The sequence below is a fragment of the Sus scrofa genome, chromosome 7 (assembly GCF_000003025.6).
Source record: "Sus scrofa isolate TJ Tabasco breed Duroc chromosome 7, Sscrofa11.1, whole genome shotgun sequence".
NCBI classification, from domain to species: domain Eukaryota; kingdom Metazoa; phylum Chordata; class Mammalia; order Artiodactyla; family Suidae; genus Sus; species Sus scrofa.
In genome coordinates this window covers 114,687,029-114,711,341 of record NC_010449.5, presented here as the reverse complement: position 1 = coordinate 114,711,341, position 24,313 = coordinate 114,687,029, and the positions used below count along the sequence as shown (strand labels likewise).

Sequence of the window (24,313 nt, the reverse complement as noted above, 5' to 3'; positions counted from 1 at the left end):
TCCCTACCCTGGGATTTTAGAATGCTATTGTTGTTATTGTTTTAATTTCCTTTGTTAAATTGTGTCTAGGAAATAAAATCAAAAGTCAAGCAATGGAAGGTTAGGAATCAATTACAAAGTATAAATAGTGAGGGCTGATCTTATTTACTGTTTAATAAATTATCAAGAGGTGGTTTGAGAGTTCCCATCATGGCAAAGCCGAAACGAATCCAACTAGGAACCATGAAGTTTCCGGTTCAATCTCTGGCCTCTCAGTGGGTTAAAGATCCGGTGTTGCCGTGAGCTGTGGTGTAGGTCACAGATGGGGCTCAGATCCTACATTGCTCTGGCCGTGGTGTAGGAGGCAGGTGTAGCTCTGATTGGATCCCTAGTTTGGAAACCTCCATATGCCACGGGTGCGGCCCTAAAAAAAGAAAAAGGAAAAGGAGAAAAAAAAAAAAAAAAAGAGGTGGTTTGGAAAATGGAATTTTTTTTATATACGACCACACCTGTGGCATATGGACGTTCCCAGACTAGGGGTTGAATCAGAGCTGTAGTCTCTGGCCTACGCCACAGCCATAGCAATGCCGGATGGAAGATGGCTCCCTGGACAATGGTATTTTTAAATTTGCTTATAGCACCTCTTTCAGTTAATGCAATATTTAGTTGAAGACAAAGGCAAAATAATAGAAAATAATGGTAGGTTTCTTTTTCTTTTTTTTTTTTTTGTACAACAATCATCACAACCCAATTCCATAGCATTTCCATCCCAAATCCCCAGCTCACCCCTCACCCCCCAACCTGTCTCATTTGGAAACCATGTTTTTCAAAGTCTGTGAGTCAGTATCTGTTCTGCAAAGAAGTTCATTGTGTCCTTTTTTTAGATTCCACATGTAAGTGATAGCATGTGACGTTGGTGTCTCACTGTCTGGCTGACTTCACTTAGCATGATAATTTCTAGGTCTACCCATGTTGCTGAAAATGCCATTATTTCTTTCCTTTTACTAGCTGAGTAATATTCCATTGTGTATATGTACTACGTCTTCTTTATCCACTCCTCTGTGATGAACATTTAGCTTGTTTCCATGTCTTGGCTATTGTGTATAATGCTGCAATGAACATTGGGGTACATATATCTTTTTGAGCCATGGTTTTCTCTGGGTAGATACCCAGGAGTGGGATTCCTGGATCAAATGGTATTTCTAATTTTAGTTTTCCGAGGAATCTCCATACTGCTTTCCACAGTGGTTGCACCAGTTTACATTCCCATCAACAGTATAATAGGATTCTCTTTTCTCCACACCCTCTCCAGCATTTGTTTGTAGACTTTTTGGTGATGGCCATTCTGGCCAGTGTAAGGTGGTACCTCATGGTGGTTTTGATTCACATTTCTCTAATAATTAGTGATGTTGAACATCTTTTCATGTGTTTTTGGCCATCTGTATGTCTTCTTTGGAGAACCGTCTATCTAGATCTTCTATCCATTTTTTTGATGGGGTTGTTTGTTTTTGGTATTGAGCTGCAGGCAGTGTTTATAAATTTTGGAGATTAATCCCTTGTCATTTGCTTCATTTGCAAAATATTTTCTCCCATTCTGTGGGGGTTTCCTTTGCTGTGCAGAAACTTTTAAGTTAATTAAGTCCCATTTGTTTATTTTTGTTTTTATTGTCATTACTCTAGGAGGTGGATCTGAGAAGATATTGCTGTGGTTTATGTCAGAGAGTCTTTGGCCTGTGTTTTCCTCTAAGAGTTTTATATTATCCAGTCTTACATTTAGGTCTTTAACCCATTTTGAGGTGTTTTTGTTTTGTTTTGTTTTGTTTTTGTCTTTTTGACTTTTTAGGGCCGCACCCGAGGCATAGGGAGATTCCCAGGCTAGGGGTCCAATTGGAGCTGTTGCTGCCGGCCTACACCACAGCCACAGCAATGCTGGATCCTTAACCCACTGAGCAAGGCCAGGGATGGAACCTGTAACCTCATGGTTCTTAGTCAGATTTGTTTCCACTGCGCCACAATAGGAACTTCTATTTTGAGTTTTTGTGTATCTTGTTAGAAAGTGTTCTAATTTCATTCTTTTACATGTAGCTGTCCAGGTGTCCCAGCATGATTTATTGAAGGGAATGGTAGGTTTCTTTAATTTAGAAAAGATTCAATTATGCATTTAGTGGAAATGGAATAGGAGATGGGCACCCAGAGCCAAAACTTCGCTCCAACTAGATGGGCCTGTTTCTTTTGTATTTTCCATTTTTCTGTGCACTTCTTGTCTCCTGTCCATGCATGGTGGCTCAGTTGAAGAGACCTTTACCAGCTAGAGGGGATCCTTTTTCTTTCTTTTCTTTTTTTTTTTTTTTTGTCTTTTTTGCTATTTCTGGGGCCGCTCCCTCGGCATATGGAGGTTCCCAGGCTAGGGGTCGAATCGGAGCTGTAGCCACCAGCCTACGCCAGAGCCACAGCAACGCGGGATCCGAGCCGCGTCTGCAACCTATCCCACAGCTCACGGCAACGCCGGATCATTAACCCACTGAGCAAGGGCAGGGACTGAACCCGCAACCTCATGGTTCCTAGTGGGATTCGTTAACCACTGTGCCACGATGGGAACTCCGGATCCTTTTTCAGACAAGAGAATGCTACAAGCTCTGCTCCAATCTCTAGACCTTCAAGGATTGGGGTTGGAGGGAGATGCATGGGATGAAAGGGGAAAAAATGAAATAATACAAATTGGAAAGAAATATCTTTCCAAGGAAGTAAGAAGGTAATGAATGAGTATAAGAAATATATGTCAAATCTGAAGAAAGTCCAGAGAAAAGCAACAATATATTCAGAGATAAAGTCCTCCTATTGAGGAGGTCCCTTGTGGCACAGAGAGTTAAGGATCCAGCCTTGATGCTGCTGTGTCACGGGTTCAATCCCGGGGCAAGGAACTGCCACATGCTTTGGGTGCAGAAAAAAAAAAAAAAAAATCCTCCCATTGAAGGATGTAAAAAAAAGAGACAGAAATAAATAAACTTAAATCTTCCAATTAAATGGGAAATGTATGAAGTAATAAAGGACCAGAGTTCCCTAGAGGCTCAGCAGGTTAAGGATTCAGCATCATCACTGTTGTGGCCCTGGTTAGTGCGGTAGCAAGGTTCCATCCCTCCCCTGGGAACTTCTGCATGCCACAGGTACAGCCAAAAAATAAAAATAACAAATAAAATTAAAATAATAATGAAAGATGAAGAAATTTAAAACATCCGCAAATTAGAAATTGCTGTTATTCTTTTAAGCTCAGAGGTAGTTTGAGAGCAATAAAAAGTCTCGGAATGACTTAGAAAACTTGTTTCTCAAAGAATGGGTAGAAATGGAAAGTGCAAATCCTTTAAAGAGGGTTTTAAATAAATTCCCAGAGGACAAATACATGAGGTATTGCCAAGGCCTGTCGGAGAACTGCAGGGGTAAGGTACCCGGTGACCAGGGTCAGAATGTCTGGGTTCCAGTCTCGGCTCGCCTACTTACTAATGCTGCATGTAAGCCCCGGGGCAAACGACTTAGTATTTTTAAGCCTATTTCCTTAGCTGTAAAATGCCGATAATAATACCTGTCCCGACTACCTCAAAAAGTCGTTTTGGTGTTCAAAGGGAGCCATGTATTTAACGGTGTTTTGCAAACTGTAAGGTGCTCCACAAATATGTGTTTTTGTTAGTGCATCACTGAAATTATTGCTAACTCCCAGACTCCATCTAGGGAGAGCGATTTCACTTTCCTGTGTGGCGACTGTGTGTTTCCATCCATTCTTATCCCTCGTTTATGGGGGTATCTTTCCGAGGAAAACTTCTTATTGTCTTTTTCGGTGGCGTTTGTGAAAGTACTACAGAGACAGGGCTTAAGACACACTGCTAAGAAGCCACCGAAACCCCAAGACTGTTTCAGCGGAAGTGCAGTCTTCGTTTTTAGAAAGATGCCTCGTGAGCGATAGATCGGGATGCTGGCCGCGGAATATAAACATGAATTGGTAGAACTGGTCGTCGGGCAACCTAGTAATAATAATTCCATTCTGACATATTTAATTATTTGCCACAACTCCCTGGAATAAGCAGGACGCTACAACCTGCTTCAAACTCAGAGCGGGAATAATGCGCGCGCACCCGGCCCCGACCGCTCCCGAATTCTCGCGAACGCGCCTCTCCTGCCAGCCCCAGCGCGCGCGCCCCCCGGCCCCCGCCGCCGACCCACGTGACCCCGGGCGCGGCGTCGGCCGGGATGGGCGGGGCTCGGGCCGGCTCCGCAACGCCGCGCAGGCGCCCCAGGCCCGCGCCGAGCCGAGCCCCTCCTGCTCGCTCTAGGCGTCAAAATGGCGGCGAGGGGAACCTGGAGAAGCCCTGGAGCCTGAGCCATTGACAAGAGCCGAGACGGGAGCGGCGGCGGCGGCGGCGGCTGGAGGAGGATGGCCGGAGGCGCTGGCGCCGGTGCGGACGGCGGTGCTGGTGGCGGCGGCGGCGGGGGCGACGGCCGCGGTCCCAGCGGCGGCAGCAGCAGCGGCGGGAGGAGCCTGTGGGGTGAGTGTCCCTCGGTGTCTCTGAGGCTGTGAGCGGAGGCTGTGCCCAGAGCGGCGCTGGGCGTCCCGGCGAGGAAGGCGGCCGGGGTGCAGGGCTGGGGCCGGGCCGCCGCGGGAGGCGCGGGGCGGCGGGCGTGGACGGAACAGTGGTCCGGCTGAGGCGGCGGCGGCGGCGGGGGCCGGCTGACCGGTCCCGGTGCGCTCTGAGGGGCGGGCTGGGCTGTGTGCCGCCGTCCGGGAGGCAGAGGCGCGAGGTGTGGCGTTTGGGGCGGGGAGAGCGGCCCGAGGTGGCCGAGGCGGCGGCCGGGCCGGCTCCCGGCTCGCGGCTCCAAGGGGCGGGACCCGCCGCTCCCAGGACGCCGGGAAACCCCTCCCGAGACTCGGGCGCGCTTTTACCGGGCTGCGATCGCCCCGGGGTGGGCGTGAGAGCGGCCGGACGGAATTAGGAGTCGGGGCAGCGGGCCTGTGGATGTTTGCTCCCAGGGGGAGAAGTTACATTGTCCGGGTAAGTTACTGTTTCGGGCACGGAATTGCGCTTTGACAGGTTGGGAGACAATACCGAGTGTTTGATAAAGGAGTCTGTGTTTGGAGTACTTGAAAGGCTAAAAGCGTGCATTTTTCCGTGTCTCATCATTTGCACAGCTGTTTACTAGCCTTACCCCGAGGATGAGAACTTTCTCACCCTTTGGAGGAGAAGCTCTGAGGAGTGTTGCTTCTGCTTTGAACTACAATAGCACCTCTTCACATGCCGGCACAGATAATCAGTGCTCGGGATTAGGCCTAATTTGCAGAAGCAATCTTGGTTTTCTTTACCAGAGAACAGTTTCCTCTGCTAACACATCTTTCTGTAATGAGGAAATAGGCATTTGTACAGCATTACTTTGTTCAGCTAACAGAGTGTTTGGTCTCTGAATAGCATCATTTCTTTTAGATTGCTGAAATCAATTACTTTCTTCCGGAAATGTAGAAGATTTGAAATTGCCAAGAAGCGTACATGTTAAAGGCAGCTGTAATTAATCTTGTCCTGGAATTTTGGAGTCAGAAAAATCTTTAGCGATCTGGTGTGACTTGTTTTAGAGCCGGGAAACTAGGCCCAGGGAGATGAGCTACTACTTGCTCTGAGTCGGACAGCTGGCCAGGGATTGGACCAAAACTAGGATCTAGGCCTCTCTCCGCCCCATTTAGAAAGCTCTTTTCACTCCACTCCACTGATTGCACTCTTCACCACCAGTACGCATCCTCACCCCTGGGTCTTTGTGCAGTAAAGTTGAAAGGAGAAATGAGGGAGAACGCCTCTTTCTGACCCTTGACAGTTACTGTAAATTACCACAAGTAACTGATGAAGATTAAATTCAGTAACTGACCTGAATTTAACAAAAACTTACATTTCTTTTAGAGTTTTCATAGGTCTGTGACTGTATTTCTGTCCAGGTACATAGCATTGCTCATTTTTGCATGCATTCAGTAAAAGCATAGGTCATTATTCTGTCCCACAAAACCTAACTGCTCTATTTGGTGCCTCAGCAGCAGCATTTAAACAGGTTCTTGGTATCAGACTCTAATTTTAGGATTTAAAACACCTGTGTTGTGTTGGCCAGGTTGTAGCACCTGATTTCCACACAGCTACTTGAGTCACGGCACTTTTCAGTGTTGTGTCACAGGATAACCTTCAAAAATACAGTCGTGTCAAATGATTCTGATTTCATATTCTAGTCATTGAAACTCATACACCAAAAGCTGTACCTAGTGTTCATTTACACAGGTGATTATTGAAAATCTGCTTTGTATATTGCAGTAGTAGGTGCTACAGCAGAAAATAAGCAAGTGTGGTATATAGACTTTGCCCTCAGGAAAGCTAAGATTTACCCCCTATGAGTCTAAAGAACAATAAATTAAGTTCTATCAATACAAAGAATGCTGTAGGTGTTCTGGTTAGACATGAGCGAGGCCTCAGGAGTCTAAATAACTTCCTGGAACACTTGGGACTTGAGCTAGCTGCTGTGAGGGTTTAGATTTACAGAGAGATTGAAGCAGTTGACTGTGAGGTGAAAAGCAAGAGTATATTGTGGAGATAAGCTTTGGAGGAGGGGACTAGAGAGGGAAACCAGGATGAGCTGACAACTGAATTAACTTGGGAAGACATTAGGCAGTTGAAAGGATATCTGTCTGTAGAAGGGTTTGAGTACTGGACTGAGGAGATTTGGATTTTATCCTCTTGTGCAAGATATGCAGAGTCTTTGAAAGTTTGGAGGCCAAACATTAATGATAAAACAGCAAGACGCACCTGTCAGTGATCTACTGGTTGAGTTAGAAATGAGGAGAGAGGAGTTCCTGTCATGGCTCAGTGGTGAATGAATCCGACTAGGAACCATTAGGTTTCGGGTTCGATCTCTGGCCTTGCTCAGTGGATTAAGGATCCTGCGTTGCCGTGAGCTGTGGTATAGGTCGCAGTTGCAGAAGCAGCTCGAATTCAGCGTTGCGGTGGCTCTGGCGTAGGCTGATAGCTACAGCTCAGATTAGACCCCTAGCCTGGGAACCTCCATATGCCACGGGAGAGGCCCTAGAAAAGGCAAAAAAAAAAAGAAATGAGGAGAGAGTGGAATGAACCAGGCCAGTAGTAGCTGTTGCAGTTACTTGGGTATGGAGAGATGGGGATATGGTAGGAAAGGTGCATACATAGCAGGTATTATTTTTATTGTGCTAAAATATGCGGAACAGGAGTTCCGGTCGTGGCGCAGTGGTTAACGAATCTGACTAGGAACCATAAGGTTGCAGGTTCGATCCCTGACCTTGCTCAGTGGGTTAAGGATCCAGCGTTGCTGTGAGCTGTGGTGTAGGTCACAGATGCGGCTCAGATCCCACGTTGCTGTGGCTCTGGCGTGGGCCAGTGGCTGCAGCTCCAATTCGACCCCTGGCCAAGGAACCTCCATATGCCGCGGGAAGAGGCCCTAGAAAGGGCAAAAAGACAAAATTAATTAATTAATTAATTAATTAAAATAAAATATGCATAACAGAGTTTGCCATTTTAACCAGTTTTAAGAGTACAGTTCTGTGGTATTAAGTGCATTCCTACTGTTGTGTATCCTTCACCACCATTCAGCTCCAGAATTCTATTTATATCATCTTCCCCAACTGAAACTCTGTACCCGCTAAACACTAACTTCCCACTTCCCTTTACTCCTAAGGGAACCAGCAACCACCAGTCTACTTTCTGCCTCTATGAATTTGACTATTCTAGATATTTCATATGAGTTGTACAGTATTTTCTTTATATGACTGGCTTTTTTTACTTAACGTAATGTTCATCCACATTGTACCATTTGTCAGAATTTCCTTCATTTTTAAGGGTGAATAAAATACCATTCCATGTATATATACATTTTGTTTATTTATCTGTCAGTTGATAGGTGATATGCTTCCACTTTTTGGCTTTTAGAATAATGTTGCCATAAACATGGGTGTACAAATATCTGTTTGAGTCCGTGCTTTCATTTCTTTTGAGTATGCATATCCAGAAAATTTTACCCAGCCTGTGCAAGGGTTCCAGTTTCTCCATATCCTCACCAGCACTTGTTATTTTTATTATTTTGATAACAGCTGTCATGATAGGTATAAAGTGATAGCTCACTGTGGTTTTTACTTGCATTTCTCTAATGATTAGTGATGTTACATTGTGCTTATCAGCCATTTCTGTATTTTCTTTGAAGAAATAATCTATTTAAGTTCTCTGCCTATTTTTTAATCAAGTAGTTTGGGGGTTTTTTTGGTTGAGTTGTAGGAGTTCTTTATATGTTCTGAGTATCAATCCCTTATCAGATATATGATCTACAAATATTTTTGCATTGCCATGTGTTCATTGCCTTTTCATTCTGTCTAGTGCACTTTGATGCACAAGAGTTTTTATTTTTATTTTTAATTTTTAAAAAAATTTTGGCCGCCCCATGGCATATGGAGTTCCCTGGCCAGGGATCAGATCCGAGCCACATTTGCACCCTAAGCTGCAGCTGTGGCAATGCTGGATCCTTTACCCACTATGCCAGGCCAGGGATCGAACCCGTGTCTCAGTGTTCCTAAGATGCCGCCGATCCCATTGTGACACAGTGGGAGCTCCATGATGCACAAAAGTTTTTAATTTTAATGAAGTCGAGCTGATCTAGTTTTTCTTTTGTTTGGTGTCATATCCAAGAAATTATTGCCAAAATAATTATACATTTGATGTCATATCCAAGAAATTATTGCCAAATCCAGTGCCACGAAGCCTATCCCCTTTAAAACTCTTCTAAGAGTTTTCCCCCTAAAAAACTCTTAAATTTAAATCTTTGCATGTAGATATCCAGTTTTCCCAATACCATTTGTAGAAAGACTTTTTTTCATTGAACGGTTTGGCATCCTTGTCAAAAATCACTTGATCATACATTTGAGCGTTTATTTCTGAACTCCCTGTTCTTTTACAATGGTCTAACTAACAGTCTGTCTTTATGACAGTACCACACCATTTTGATTACTCTAGCTTTATGGTAAGTTTTGAAATCAGAAGTGTGAAGCTTCCAACATTGTTCTTTTTCAAAGTTATTTTAGCTATTTGGGGTCCTTCGAGATTCCATATGAAATTTAGGGTAGATTTTTCTGTTTCTGCAAAAAATGCCATTGGGATTGTTTTTGGTACAGGTTGCATTGAATGTATAGATTGTTTGGAATAGTGTTCACATGTCTTCCAGTCCATGGACCCCAGATGTTTTTCTTTTTGTGTTTAATTTCTCCTGTAACATTTAGTAGCTTTCAGTGTAAAAGTCTTTCATCTCTTTGGTTAAGTTTACTCCTCAGTATTTTATTCTTTTTGGTACTATTGTAAATGGGATTGATTTTTTTTAATTTCTTTTTTCATATTGTTCATTGTTATTGTATAGAACATAACTCATTTTTTGTGTTTTCATTTTGTGTCCTGTAACTTTACTGAATTCATTTATTCTAACAGGTTTTTTTAGTGTGTACATAGAAACTTTAGAGTTTTGTGCATATAAGATAATGTTGCCTTTGAAGAAGGATAAAATGTACTACTTCATTTCCAATTTGAATACCTTTACTTTCTTTTTCTTGCCTAATTGCTCTGGCTAGGACTTCTAGTATTATATTGGACAGAAATGTCAAAATACACATTTCAGAGGGAAGGCTTTCAATCTTTCACCGTTGAGTATGATGTTAGCTGTGGATTTTTCATATATAAGCTTTATTATGTTGAGCTAGTTTCCTTATATTCCTGGTTTGTTGAGTGTTTTAACAGATATTTTGAGAAAAAAGTACAGTTATGGGTTCTAAGTTTCTAACCTGGTGAAAGAAAATTCTTGTGTCATTGGCACATTAATATTTTATTGTCAAGTTGATGTTTTAGGCATCATCTTTGTTTGCAGTCATGCTTTGACTGAAGAAAAATAGTGCTATAGTTCTTCAATGGGGAAGACTGACACTAATCAAATAATCCCACAAACATGTGCCTTAATAACCATAGTACAGTTCTGCTTTCAGTATCTAAGCATAGTGCCAGGCCCATAGGTACTCATTAAAGTTATTAATTGAATTTAGAAGTAGAAGCCTAAGATTTACCCCAATAAGCTAAAAAGTATATTTATAATTTTTATTTTAAAATTCTTTTCTTTTGCTTTTTAGGGCTGCGCTTGCAGCATATGGAAATTCCCAAGCTAGGGGTCGAATTGGAGCTGCAGTTGCTGGCCTACACCACAGCCACAGCAATGTAGGGTTCAGGCCTCATCTGCAGCCTACACCACAGCTCATAGCAACTCCAGACCCTTAACCCACTGAGCGAGGCCAGGGATCGAACCCTCATCTTCATGGATACTAGTCGGGTTTGGTACTACAGAACCACAACAGGAATTACTATTTACAGTTTTTTTTGTTTTGTTTTGTTTTTTTATTTTCCCACTGTACAGCAAGGGGGTCAGGTTATCCTTACATGTATACATTGCAATTACAGTTTTTCCCCCACCCTTTCTTCTGTTGCAACATGAGTATCTAGACATAGTTCTCAATGCTATTCAGCAGGATCTCCTTGTAAATCTATTCTAAGTTGTGTCTGATAAGCCCAAGCTCCCGATCCCTCCCACTCCCTCCCCCTCCCATCAGGCAGCCACAAGTCTCTTCTCCAAGTCCATGATTTTCTTTTCTGAGGAGATGTTCATTTGTGCTGGATATTAGATTCCCGTTATAAGTGATATCATATGGTATTTGCCTTTGTCTTTCTGGCTCATTTCACTCAGGATGAGATTCTCTAGTTCCATCCATGTTGCTGCAAATGGCATTATGTCATCCTTTTTTATGGCTGAGTAGTATTCCATTGTGTATATATACCACATCTTCCGAATCCAATCATCTGTTGATGGACATTTGGGTTGTTTCCATGTCCTGGCTATTGTGACTAGTGCTGCAATGAACATGCGGGTGCACGTGTCTCTTTTAAGTAGAGCTTTGTCCGGATAGATGCCCAAGAGTGGGATTGCGGGGTCATGTGGAAGTTCTATGTATAGATTTCTAAGGTATCTCCAAACTGTTCTCCATAGTGGCTGTACCAGTTTCCATTCCCACCAACAGTGCAGGAGGGTTCCCTTTTCTCCACAGCCCCTCCAGCACTTGTTATTTGTGGATTTATTAATGATGGCCATTCTGACTGGTGTGAGGTGGTATCTCATGGTAGTTTTGATTTGCATTTCTCTTATAATCAGCGATGTTGAGCATTTTTTCATGTGTTTGCTGGCCATCTGTATATCTTCTTTGGAGAAATGTCTATTCAGGTCTTTTGCCCATTTTTCCACTATTTACAGTTTTTAATGGAAAGTGTGTATTCTCTTTTAAACCATCTTCCTTGTTAACCCAACCTTGGTACAAAGGTAATAAAACTTCTCCATTCTGAGAAGAACAAAACAAAATAAAAACATGCAAATGGCTTTTTCTAAAACAAGTATCTTTTTAAAAGTGAGACATTTTTCTTTTTAAGTTGATGCTAATGGAAGCTGGTTATCAGAATGTGAAATTTCAAAGGGAGTCATAATTTAAAAGAAACACCATAAATTGGTAAGGGGTTTCAAGTCTAAAGCCTTACCTAGGAGTTCCCGTCGTGGCGCAGTGGTTAACGAATCCAACTAGGAACCATGAGGTTGCGGGTTCAGTCCCTGCCCTTGCTTAGTGGGTTAAGGATCCAGCATTATCATGAGCTGTGGTGTAGGTGGCAGACGGCTCGGATCCCACCTTGCTGTGGCTGTGGCGTAGGCTAAAGCTCCGATTGGACCCCTAGCCTGGCAACCTCCATATGCCGCGGGAGCGACCCCCAAGAAATGGCAAAAAATTTAAAAAATAAAAAATAAACCCTTACCTAAACGCTGCATTTGCAAGGTAAGTGGTGAATGGGTACATGGTCAGAAAAATTATTCGGAGGCAAAATTTCCTTCCTTCCTTCCTGATACAATTTATTTATTTTTATTTTTTAACTGCCAAAGTTTTGGTGTTTAATAGCGCAATTGACCAAGGTCCAAGATATGAAATTACCATGTTCAGGAAACACGGGGGGTAGGAGAGAGGTCACTGTATAAACTAACTCTGTAGCATGTGCAAGAAAACTGCACACTAGTGGTTACCAGTTGTGGGGGGCATATAAGAGTGGAGAAGTGGGAGGTACAGATTATTTGTAAGATAGCTATAGGCATGTATTATACAACATAGAAAATATAGCTAATATTTTGTAATACGTGTAAGTTCTGTGTAACTTTTAAAAATTGTATAAAAAATTAAATTACAAACTTTAAAATGAAAAAAACAAAAGGAAACTTAAAAAATTTTGATGCAAGTTTCAGTTTTATTATTTTTAAAATTTTGGCAGTCTAAATTAGACATTACAAGTTGATTTTTCACATCTTTACTATCACAATACAGAAACTTCAAAAATATATGAGATACTAAGTTTTGTAAGTTGACATTAAATCCATATAATGGACATTAAGTTAAAGTTGGAATAAATAAGAATCACTTTAATTCAATGCATAGAACGTCTTTTAAATCGTTAAGATTCAAAAGTCTCCTTTTTTGAGCATTGTTGAAGTTTTTAGATACAGTTGTGATATAATAGAAAACTGGAGTAGGAAGCAAACTGCTATTCAGATTCTGATTACTATGTATAGTCTTTTTTTTTTTTTTTTTTTTTTTTTTTTTGGTCTTTTTGCCTTTTCTAGGGCCACTCCCGCGGCATATGGAGGTTCCCAGGCTTGGGGTCAAATCGGAGCTGTAGCCACTGGCCTACGCCAGAGCCACAGCAACGTGAGATCCAAGCTGCGTCTGCAACCTACACCACAGCTCATGGCAACGCCAGATCCTTAACCCACTGAGCCAGATCCCTAACCCACTGAGCAAGGCCAGGGATCGAACCCGCAACCTCATAGTTCCTAGTCGGATTCGTTAACAACTGCGCCACGACGGGAACTCCCACTATTTATAGTCTTGCAATCTTAAGCCATTTAACCTGTCTGAGGCTTAATTTTCCTCATCTGTAAGTGGGAAAAAAATGTACACACAATGTTTTACATAGCAGCTTTACCACCTTGTATTCTTTATTCAATTCTTTCCCTCCCAATTACCATCTCCTTGCTAGTCTGGATACTTATTGAACAGCCTACCAGTTGAGTCTTTCCCTTTTGTTCTCCTACTTTTCCTCTCCTCTATATTGCTACCACACTTTTTTAAAAAATCCAAGTGGAGCATGTTACTTCCCTACTTAAAAAACTTGTGTTGACTTCCCATTGTCTGTTGAATAAAGTCCAAACTCACAAAAGTTTGTAGACTGCGTCCAACTTTAGATTTCCCATCACTCCAGCCCTACTAAGCCGTTTCTTATTCCCTGTACTTCTGTTTATCATGTGTTTATCCCAGTGCTTTGAGTTCTCCTTATTCTCTGCCATTTGGGAGACTCTGAGATGACTCATCGCCCATTCCAGGGGTAAATTTTACTTACTCCAAGCCAGTCAGGTCAAGGCATTTCCCTGTAAACTATTATTTGTCCCAGTTAGATAAAAAAGGAGACGTTCTATTTCTGAGGGAGTGGATTTTTTTCCCCTATTGTATGTGAACAAGAGAACATGTAGCCCCAGTTGCCATGTGCAGCTGTCTTTTGGCAGCATGCCCTGAAGATGGCACAAGAAAGAGGTAGAATGGACCCATCGTGAACCTTGGTAAGTCCATGATAACATGATTTAGACACATTGTACTGGGCCTTCGGCTTTCCCTACTGTGGGATTTCTCCTCATGAATAAATTCCTGTTGTTTAAGCCAATTCCTTGGAGTTATTTGCCATCAAAAATCTCCTTATTCCCATTGTGGCTTAGCAGTAATGAACCCAACTAGTAGCCATGAAGTTTCCATCCCTGGCCTCGCTCAGTGGGTTAAGGATCCGGCATTACTGTGATGTGTGGTGTAGGTCGCAGGCACAGCTTGGATCTGGTATTGCTATGGCTGTGGTATAGGCCGGTGGCTTCAGCTCCACTTCAGCCCTAACCTAGGAACTTCCATATGCCACAGGTGCAGCCCTAAAAAGACAAAAAAAAAAAAAAAAAGAGAGAGAGAGAGAAATCTCCTTCTTTTCATAGTCATCTTTATTTTTCAAGACCCAGTTCAAAAGTTACCTTTACTAGTAGTCATAAACTCACTCTCTTAGTACTTTGGACCTTTCTTGCAGCACTTGGACCTTTCTTGCAGCACTTATTATGCTGTTATCATAGCTTGCTTGTAGCCTGACCCCTCCACATAACTCTTTGTACTTTGAGTCAAAGCCTAGAGGATATAGCACAGGGTCTGGTACATTATAGATATTTGGTAAGTGTGTTGTTAGGATGAAATAATAACATGAGAATGTGCTCTGTAAATTTTTAATAAATTTGAGGTATGAAAATGTATACATGTATGTGTAACTTGGTCCCCATGCTGTACAGTGGAAAAAATAAGAGAAAGGGAAAAAAATAATAATAAATTTGAGGTATGTTATTGTATTTAAAACTAAAGTGAAATGGAAAAATCACTTAGATCAAGCATGCACAGTATTCTTTGCTTGCCCTTAATTGTTTTCTAAAAATATTCACTTAGATAAAAAGTTTGACACTCTCCTCTGGCTACAATCCCTTAAATTTTATGAACAATCTTACCTACTAAAGCAGGAATTTTGGGAGGAACGGCAATGACTTGAGGTGTTACTATGCAGTTGCCTTCTTCTTTAGGCGGAGACTGAATGCCAGAATAACTTCAGGTATGGTGTGTGTCCTTCTTTCCCCCCCTATATTTTGAAATTATACATACTAATTTCTTTTTTATCTAAAACTTGTGAGTTCTTTAGAGAAAAATTCCATAATGTGCTTCATAATACTTAGTTTTTCTTTCCCAAAATATTTCTTGCTTGAGACGAGGCATAAGAATTTTCTGGTAAGCAAAAAAGCTTTGTGGCAGAGCTAGATGAGTTTGTAGTGAATGTTGGTAATAGCTTAATAGCTTATGACAGAGAGATCTCATTATAGCCCTAATTACAAAGTCATAGTTCTGCAAATGCTTCAACAATAAAGTCTGACAAACAGGGAAGGATATTGGGAGTTAAAATTCCCAACTCAGTATACTTCATTTCTTGACTTCAGTCAAATAAAACTTTGACTTAGTAATTTGTAGTTATTTTTAAAACAAGGTAAAGAGGAATACAGTACACACACACACATTAAATATTATGATATCATGTATTGGGATGATTATGAAAAGCCACATTTGTCCATGATGTTGCCTTCTTTTCTGATGTCTAGTCATTTGTTCCTTTTGTACTTTGGACAAGGTAACCTTCCTGTACCTAAGTTTCCAAATCTGTAAAAATGAATAGTATCACCCTCTTTAGGGTGATACTGTTAATTTGATTACTTTGATTAATTAAGGTAATCTGTGTGAAAATACAATATAGTGTTCCAAATATAGATGCTCAGGTATTCCTTTTTTCTCCATCAACTTTCCTAGATTAAGTAAATGCCTTAAATGATGTTTGGATTTCAACTTTTGAGAATTTGATCCAAGATCTCTCTTCTATACATGTGCATTCTTTCTATCTTGTGGGCTTATTAATTCCTCAATGAAAAGAAGCCTGTCAGTTCACAAAGGTTTATGTGTGTGTGTTAATTAAACAAAAAACTGTCTAGAATAAAGTTCAAACTCGCTTTCATGGATCATATGACTTTTTGTTATTTAGCATCTCCTGCTTCTCTGAGCTCATTCCTTTCTACTGCCAAACTCTTCCCCCTACACTTTTCATATAAAATTGCTTTTTATTTATTTGGTGAACCAGGTTTTTGTTCTTTCCTTGGACCTTCATGTTTAGAATTCCCTCTGCTGTTGAGAGTATTATTTTGGCATCCCAGCCCTTCCCCCCATTACCTTCACCAAGAGAAGAGAAAAGTTCACACTTACTGTCAGTCTTTGATCTTATCTCAGATGTCACTTTCTCAACAACCTCATAAGGTAAATACTTTTATTGTCGTCGGACAGGGAGAAGATAAACAATTTGCCTGAGTCACAAAGCTTCTAAATGGCAGAGCTGGATTCAAACCTAGACATTTTGGCTGCATAGTTCATCTTCACTAATCTCTGCTTCCTCTGCATTGTAATTGTATTTACCAGCTTGTCCCTAAGCGATTTAAAAGCAAAAATTATGTCTGTCTTATTCATTGTTATATTCTCACGTGCCTATTATTAGCACATAGTAGGTGCTCATAAAATGTTTAAATGAATGAAAATTCTTATTTAAGAGCAGAATATTTGATCAGTTCTTCTCAGTAGCTTTCATTAATACACACGTCAGTAAATAGTCTTTTCATGCTTATGATACCACATGAAATTTATAGATCAACTTAACTGTGGCTTTGAAATACATTGCACTACTAGCCAGAGATAGTTATAGCCCTATTTTTATCAACACTGTTAGCTACTTTTAGTCTTTTACAACAATATTACTTGGCATCTTAAACTGATGCTTAGGAGGATGATAATAGGGGGACCATGTGAAAAGTAGGCCTCCTTTTCACATGGTTCCCCTATTAACTGTTAAAATATAGGATAACTGGTTTCTAAAAGGTCCATAGGAAATTTTATAAAATAAAATTACACTAGTATGTGAACTCTGATCATTTAGTAACTTTTTAATGGATGTGATTACTGTACCTATATGGAACTTAAAAAAAAAAAATTGAAGTACCCACATTTAAACTTTGACGGTATCCCAAAAGATAAACGGTGTATCCATATCGAATAGTCACAAGGTAAATAATGATTTAAGGCATGCATATTATTTTTCATGTTTACAGGAGAATTTGGAATGTCATTATATTTCAGTACAATTTTCAAATGAGTAATGCCTTGAAGCTACTTCCAGCATCATGCTGTAATCGGTAGGTTAGAGAACCAACAAAGTCTTCCTCCTCCATGAATGTTCTCACTTTGCCAAAGACTTTGCTTCTTTGGTTAATCATTCTCTCTCTGTATTCCTTATGCTGTAGTACATAGTTTCTCGATTTTGGCACTATTGATATGTTGGGCCAGATAATTCTCTGTTGTAGGGGACTGGCCTGTGCATTGCAAAATGTTTAGCTTTTACCCACTGGATGCCAGGAGTAACTTTCTTCAACCCTAGTTGTGGCAACCCAGAGTATCTTCAGGTTTTGCCAAATGTCTCTAGGGAAGCAAAGTCACTTGGTTGAAAACTGATGCCTTACTACATCATCCCTATTCATTTGTTACAACATCTCCCTCTCTTTCAGACACACACCTTTCCGTACTTTCACATCCTCTCTACTATTGCCTCACTTCTCCATACCTTTTTGCAGTATTTTGAGCAGAGTTTTAGGAGTTCCCTGGTGGTTCAGTGGGTTAAGGATCCAGCATTGCTGCTGTTGTGGCAAGAACTTCTGCATTCTGCATACTGTGGGCAATTCCAAAAAGAAGAGAAAAAAATAAAAGAATTGTAAAACATTTGTTCTCTCCAATTTTTTTTTTTTTTTTTTTTTTTTTTTTTTTTTTTGTCTTTTGTCTTTTTGTCTTTTTGTCTTTTGTTGTTGTTGTTGCTATTTCTTGGGCCGCTCCCGGGGCATATGGAGGTTCCCAGGCTAGGGGTTGAATCGGAGCTGTAGCCACCGGCCTACGCCAGAGGCACAGCAACGCAGGATCCGAGCCGCGTCTGCAACCTACACCACAGCTCACGGCAACGCCGGATCATTAACCCACTGAGCAAGGGCAGGGACCGAACCCGCAACCTCATGGTTCCTAGTCGGATTCGTTAACCACTGCGCCACGACGGGAACTCCTGTTCTCTCCAAATTTTTATTTCAGTTTCCTCTCTTTCAGTTCTCTGAGATCACATTTTTCTGATTTTCCTTTACATCTCTGCTTACTCCATTTTGGTCTCTTTAACAGCTCTATGCACTTGGATATGGCATAATCTTTGCTTCTCTCTTTTTCTTATCTAGACAACTTCTGTCTTTCTTGCCTCATTTCTTTGTATATTTCCCTTATTAATTCTTAAGCTGTTCTCTCTATTGAAATGCCCTCACCTGTATTTCTCCATGTTTAAATTCTAACATCCTTCAAGAACCAAAGCAGATATCATCTTTCCATGAAAGCCTTTTCTAATCACCCTGCTCTAACTTTGATGCCATGTTACTCTTCTTTCTCTCTGCATTCCACTTGCAGTGTTGTTTATGTATTGGAATATGTCCTGTACCAAACAGTAAGTGCATTTTTGTATCCCTGACAGTACCTGGCTAAGTTTCCTGCACATAGTTGGGGTTTAGATAGTTGTTGAAGCAATGATGAGGAGGTAGCAGTAGTGTGGAAAGGATTTAGTAAAAACAGTGATGACTTGAAAGGTTGCTAAAGGTAGGGAAAAAAGAAAAATCAAGAAAATTTAGAACTGATCATGGAAATCTTTACAGTCTTTCCTTTCATGGTTTCTGTATCAGCCTTTCCTGATTTCATTCTCCATTTCTCAGTGCCTTATTTATTAAGGACCCATTATGAGCCAGGTATTCTTCAAGGCACTTGAAACATATAGTTACTGGAAAAGAACAGTTTCCGTATTTTAGGAACTTAGTCTCTTTGAAGATGTAGAAATCTTAACAATTAATTGCCCTTTAGAGTGATAAGTACTGAAGTTCAAGTGTATACAAAACTTTCTGGCAGCACAGAGGAAAGAGGTGACTTCTCAATTTGAAAAGTAAACCTCATTCAGATGCCACTTCTTACATGCAGCCTGTTCTGGTCACTACCCAGCCTGATTATTGTTTTCCATGCTTTCCATTACTCAGTTCTTCTCCAACTCCCAAATCATAAGCATTTCCTGTGCCTCACTACTGAGCCTTCCGTTCATTCTTTTACATCCTTTTCTTTAGGAAATGGATTTAGTTTCAAGGCTTCAGCTGACAACTTTCAAATCTGTACCAGCTACAACAAAACATTTTTTGTTGTGAATTAACTGATTTTTTTAACAAATTATTTTAAAGCTGACACCGCCTTTGTCATGAAATAGAACAGTATAAGCTTGCCCAAAGCCCCACTTATGCCTCTTTTCCATCACAACTACCCTCTTTTCTCCTCCCTTAAAAGCCACTACTCTGCTTTTTACAGTCTTCTAAGATTAAAAAAAGAATAGCTTCTTTATACCTGAATACCAACTAGATGTTTATTCCAAAATAATGTAGTTTCATTTGGAGAAACTGAAAGACAGAGGTGGAGGAAGACATGACACAGTATTCCATTTTGTTCTACATCCCCGGGTTTGCTAGGAGGACTCACAGGACTGAGCATGTAGTCATACCCATGGATATTATTTATTACAACACAGGATACAGAGCAAAATCAGGAAAGAAAAAAGGTGCATGAGGCAAAGTCCAAAGGAAAACGGGCAAATTTCCAAAAATTCTCTTTCATTGGAATATCGCAGGATGAACTTAATTCCTCCAGCATCTACTTGTGATAGCACAAATGAAATGTCTGCTAAGGAAGCTCATTAGAGACTCTGCACCCAGGGATTTTACTGCTGGCTAGTTACATAGGTATCTACTACCTAAGATGTATTAAAATTCCAGACTCCCAGAAGGAAAGCAAATATTTAGTATAAAACATAATTGTTTGCACAAATGGTTTAGGTACAGTGAGCTATCCTTATCAGTTAAGGAATGGTAAAAACACAAGTCCAAGTTCCAAAAGACCAGCCAGGGCCAACCTGTCAAGCAGGCTTTCTAAGGATAATAATTTCAGGCCTGCTCTGCTAACTTTATTCTGCGTAATCCTTTTTTCATTCAAAATTTAAATAAAAGCTCCATTTTCACATTGTATTATTTTCTCTATGTTATTTTCACATCATGCTATTTTCTCACAGGCACTAGCCAAGTGCAAACCTTTACTTCACACCTCCCCTACTATCATATGATTAAAAGTGTGTTCTGTGGAGTATGGTGCATGGCCTGTTATTGATTTTTCTTAGAAATGTTCTCATGATTAAGTTTGAAAAGACTGAATTAAGCAAAGTTAAGTTACTTAGCTGCAGGACTCTTGGCCTTTTGCAGTGATTTGTGTGAGCTGGTTTCCACCTACCTGTCGTGCCTCATCTTACATTATCTTTCTTTTCAGCCTCCCCTCTTACTCTACATCAGCCACCTTGGTCTTCTTGCTGTTTGTAGAATTGGCTAAACTGTTGACTCTGCCTTAAATTCCCAGCATTATGTCACTACCACCTCTGTCCATAAATAAAATCAAGCATTATTTATGTTTATGTATTACTTATTTTTATGTATGTGTTAAGAGCTCTCTTCTGTGTACTGTATTATTTATGTCTTATGGGCTTATTAATGTCAATAAATCAGCTTATTCTTTCTCATAGTAGCCCATGCTTTTCATGGCATGTATCCCAGTGTATAATTTTATTTTTGTAATTATTTATTTAAATGTCCATTTCTCTCACTTGATTGTAAGCAGCATGAGAAACAAAAGGGTTTTTTTTTTCTTACAACTGTAACCTCAAACACTTAGCATACAGTGTTTGGTCCTCAATATTAAGTTGGTACTCAATACTGATTTAATGAATAATATAAATAATTTTACAAAACTGGGCTATAGTAAGTGGTATTTCCCAGACTATCCAGGATTCTTTTTTTAAGACTCATTTTATTATGGTTTGCAAGGCTGATGTTCTGTAGACTACACTTTGGGAAATACTGATATACTTTAAAGTGTAAAGTTTGTGGCTAGGAGTTTGTACTTTATTGTATATACTTTTTTGTTATTGTTGTTGTTGTTGTCTTTTGTCTTTTTAGGGCCACACCTGTGGCATATGGAGGTTCCCAGGCTGGCAGTCTTATGCAGGCCTATACCACAGCCACAGCAACACCAGGTCCGAGCCACGTCTGCGACCTACACCACAGCTCCTGGCAGCGCTAGATCATTAACCCACTGAACGAGGCCAGGGATTGAACCCGCAACCTCATGGTTTCTAGTTGGATTCGTTTCTGCTGTGCCAAGACAGGAACTCCTATTGTATATTCTTGATTGAACTTCTGTTAGGAAGATTAATTCAGTGTTGGTGTGCTGGATGAATTAGACTGGAAGCAGAGACCAAGATTGATTTTGTGACAACTCACGAAAGAGGTAATAAATAGTGACTTGGTCTTAATGGTTTGCACTGGGATGAGTGAACCAGTTTGATATAGAGGAGAAGGATAAGGGAAAGATGCCTGCAGTTTTGGCCCTGGATGCCTAAGATGTCTTCAGCAAATGACATTTGAATAGACTGGACTAATTAAGTTTCTTCTCCCTGAAAGCATCCTCCTGTTATCTGGAAATAGTATCCATCTTGTTTCCAAGCAACACCAGATAATTGAGTTACCTTCATATTTAGGAATTAATAAAATTTTTAAAATTAGCACACTGAATTATTTAATAATAACTATGCTGTAAACTCTTTTAACTGATGTCAGCTTTCTGCTATGGCTGAAGAGTGCGTTTATCTACATAATCTGATTTGGAGACTACAACAAAAATTAAGGGAACTTTTTGGATAGTGTCCTAATTACTTACATATTTATATGTAAATATGTTTTCTGATGTAAGAGTGTTCATAGCAGCATGAAACCCAAACACTACAAAAGGAAAAGACTCACAGGATTGATTACATAAAAAAACTAAACATTTTTGAGAAAAGCCATCATAAGTTTTAAAAACCTAATATGAATATTCTCCTTTAATATTAATATAAAAAGTGTCACAAATTAATAAAAAGAACCATCACATAGAAAAAAATGGGCCAATATTATAAAGGATTAAAAGATAAAAAAGAAAAAACGTAAAAGTTGAATATTTAGGGATTTAAAATTCAACAAAACAGTTTATTCTTTTTTTTTTTTTTTTTTAAACGACTGCCCCTGCAGCATACAGAAGTTCCCAGGCCAGGGGTCAAATTGGGGTTGCAGCTGAGGCCTACTCCACATTCACAGCAATGCTGGATCCTTAACCCACTGAATGAGGCCAGGGAGCCAACCCACATCCTCACAGAGACAATGTTGGGTTCTTAACCCACTGAGCCACAGTAGGAACTCCCTGACAGTCTCTTCTTTATGCAAAGGAAATGTAAAGATATGGAGAAAATAATGAGATTAATAATTTGGATTCCTGTAGCTAATCATCAAATTTGGAAAAAGCCCTCTAAAATATTGTCCTTAAATTCAAACTAATTCATTTACTTGATGTCTGTCTGCCAGCGAAAGGTGTGTACTGTGGTTTACTCTAACCTTTTTATTTTTTTGATTTTCGTTTTGTTTTTGTCTTTCTGTCTTTCAGGGCCACTCATGCTGCAAATGGAGGTTCCCGGGCTAGCGCTCCATTCGGAGCAATGCGGGATCTGAGCTGCATCTGCAACCTATACCACAGCTCATGGCAGCTTTTTGTTTTTATTGATTATTTACATTAAGTATTGCCATTTCTATTCTTGGATAACCTACTTAAATATTGATATTAATTTTACATTTCGATACATATCTGAATGCATAATAGCTTTCAGGTTTAAGGTTAAATGTACATTTATTTTTCATAAATAAGAAAATTACTATATTTAAAGATTATTTCTAATAGCTCAGTATCTCTTTTAATGATTCTTTCACTGTGTTTTTTTTTTAATCCTATTTAGAAAAATGATGATCACTAGTTCTTCCTAGTAATTAACTCCTAGGTTGTTCATAACTCCTTGGAGATTATCTTTTTTTGACGAGTCCACAGCATACAGAAGTTCCTGAGCCAGGGATCAAACCCAAGGCACAGTAGTGATAACACTGAGTCCTTAACTGCTAGACCACCAGGGAACTTCATTAGAGATTATCTTTCTAAAATCATTTAAAGAACTAAGAGAACACATTTCAGACCATGCTAAATATGCATTAATAAAGCACATATTTTATTTAAGAAGTATTTTATAACTAGAAATATTAAGAATATCAGGAGTTCCGTCGTGGCGCAGTGGTTAACGAATCCGACTAAGAACCATGAGGTTGCAGGTTCGATCCCTGCCCTTGCTCAGTGGGTTAACGATCCGGCGTTGCCGTGAGCTGTGGTGTAGGTCGCAGACACGGCTCGGATCCTGCATTGCTGTGGCTCTGGTGTAGGCCGGTGGCTACAGCTCCGACCCCTAGCATGGGAACGTCCACATGCCGTGGGAGCAGCCCAAAGAAATAGCAAAAAGACCAAAAAAAAAAAAAAAATCAGGAATGTATAGAACCTGCACTATAGCCAGAGTTCTAAGAACCAGGCCCACCTCATATATCTGCATTTTCCCCCTCATTTTCTATTTTTAAGAATTCTAATGGTTACCCTTAATGCTGCATGGACTGGTGGAATAGGATGTACTTTTAAAAATACTCTTTTAAGAATGCGTTTTTAACAGGAAAAAAAATAGCAGCAGGAGAGTGACAACTGTTATGAATTATAATAGGTTATATTAGAAAAAGCCCACATGGACTTAATAAGATTCTCCTAAGCAGAACTCTAACAATTAATTTCTATTTGCAGTCATTCAGTTTAATTTTATAGAAAAATGCAATTTAAAAGATATCTTTAATATGAATAAAAATGTTTTCTGGCTTGCCTTTTTTTGGTGGTGGGTAGGTAAGGGAAATACTATTTTTTTTTTTTTTTTTTTTTTGTCTTTTATCTTTTTGTCTTTTTGTTGTTGTTGTTGTTGTTGTTGCTATTTCTTGGGCCGCTCCCGCGGCATATGGAAGTTCCCAGGCTAGGGGTTGAATCGGAGCTGTAGCCACCGGCCTACGCCAGAGGCACAGCAACGTAGGATCCGAGCCGAGTCTGCAACCTACACCACAGCTCACGGCAACGCCGGATCTTTAACCCACTGAGCAAGGGCAGGGACCGAACCCACAACCTCATGGTTCCTAGTCAGATTCGTTAACCACTGCACCACGACGGGAACTCCCTACTATTCTTTTTTGGCCAGGTGTAGGGGGAGTAATACTATTCTTATACATGATCTTGAGCTACTAACTATAGGACCACACTCTCTTATTTATAATTTGAAACTTTAAAAATTCTTTTTTTTCCTCTCTCTCTTTTTAGGGCCACACCTCTGGTGTATGGAAGTTCCCAGGCTCGAATTGAAACTACAGCTACCCCTGGAAGTTCCCAGGGGTCGAATCAGCACTATAGCTGCTGGCCTGTGCCACAGCTTGCAGCAATGCT

General features: G+C 40.3%; 1 protein-coding gene across 2 annotated transcripts in view; it reads left to right on the top strand.

Moving 5' to 3' along the window:
• BTBD7 (BTB domain containing 7) overlaps positions 4,286-24,313 on the top strand; it is an 89,568-nt gene continuing 69,540 nt past the window's right edge. The window contains exon 1 of one of the 2 annotated variants that reach the window (XM_013989220.2): positions 4,286-4,514. The gene's annotated coding sequence lies outside the window, so the exon portion shown is untranslated. Of the gene's footprint in view, positions 4,515-4,862; positions 5,019-24,313 lie in introns of those variants that run through there. The other variant, XM_013989219.2, reaches the window with a different exon arrangement.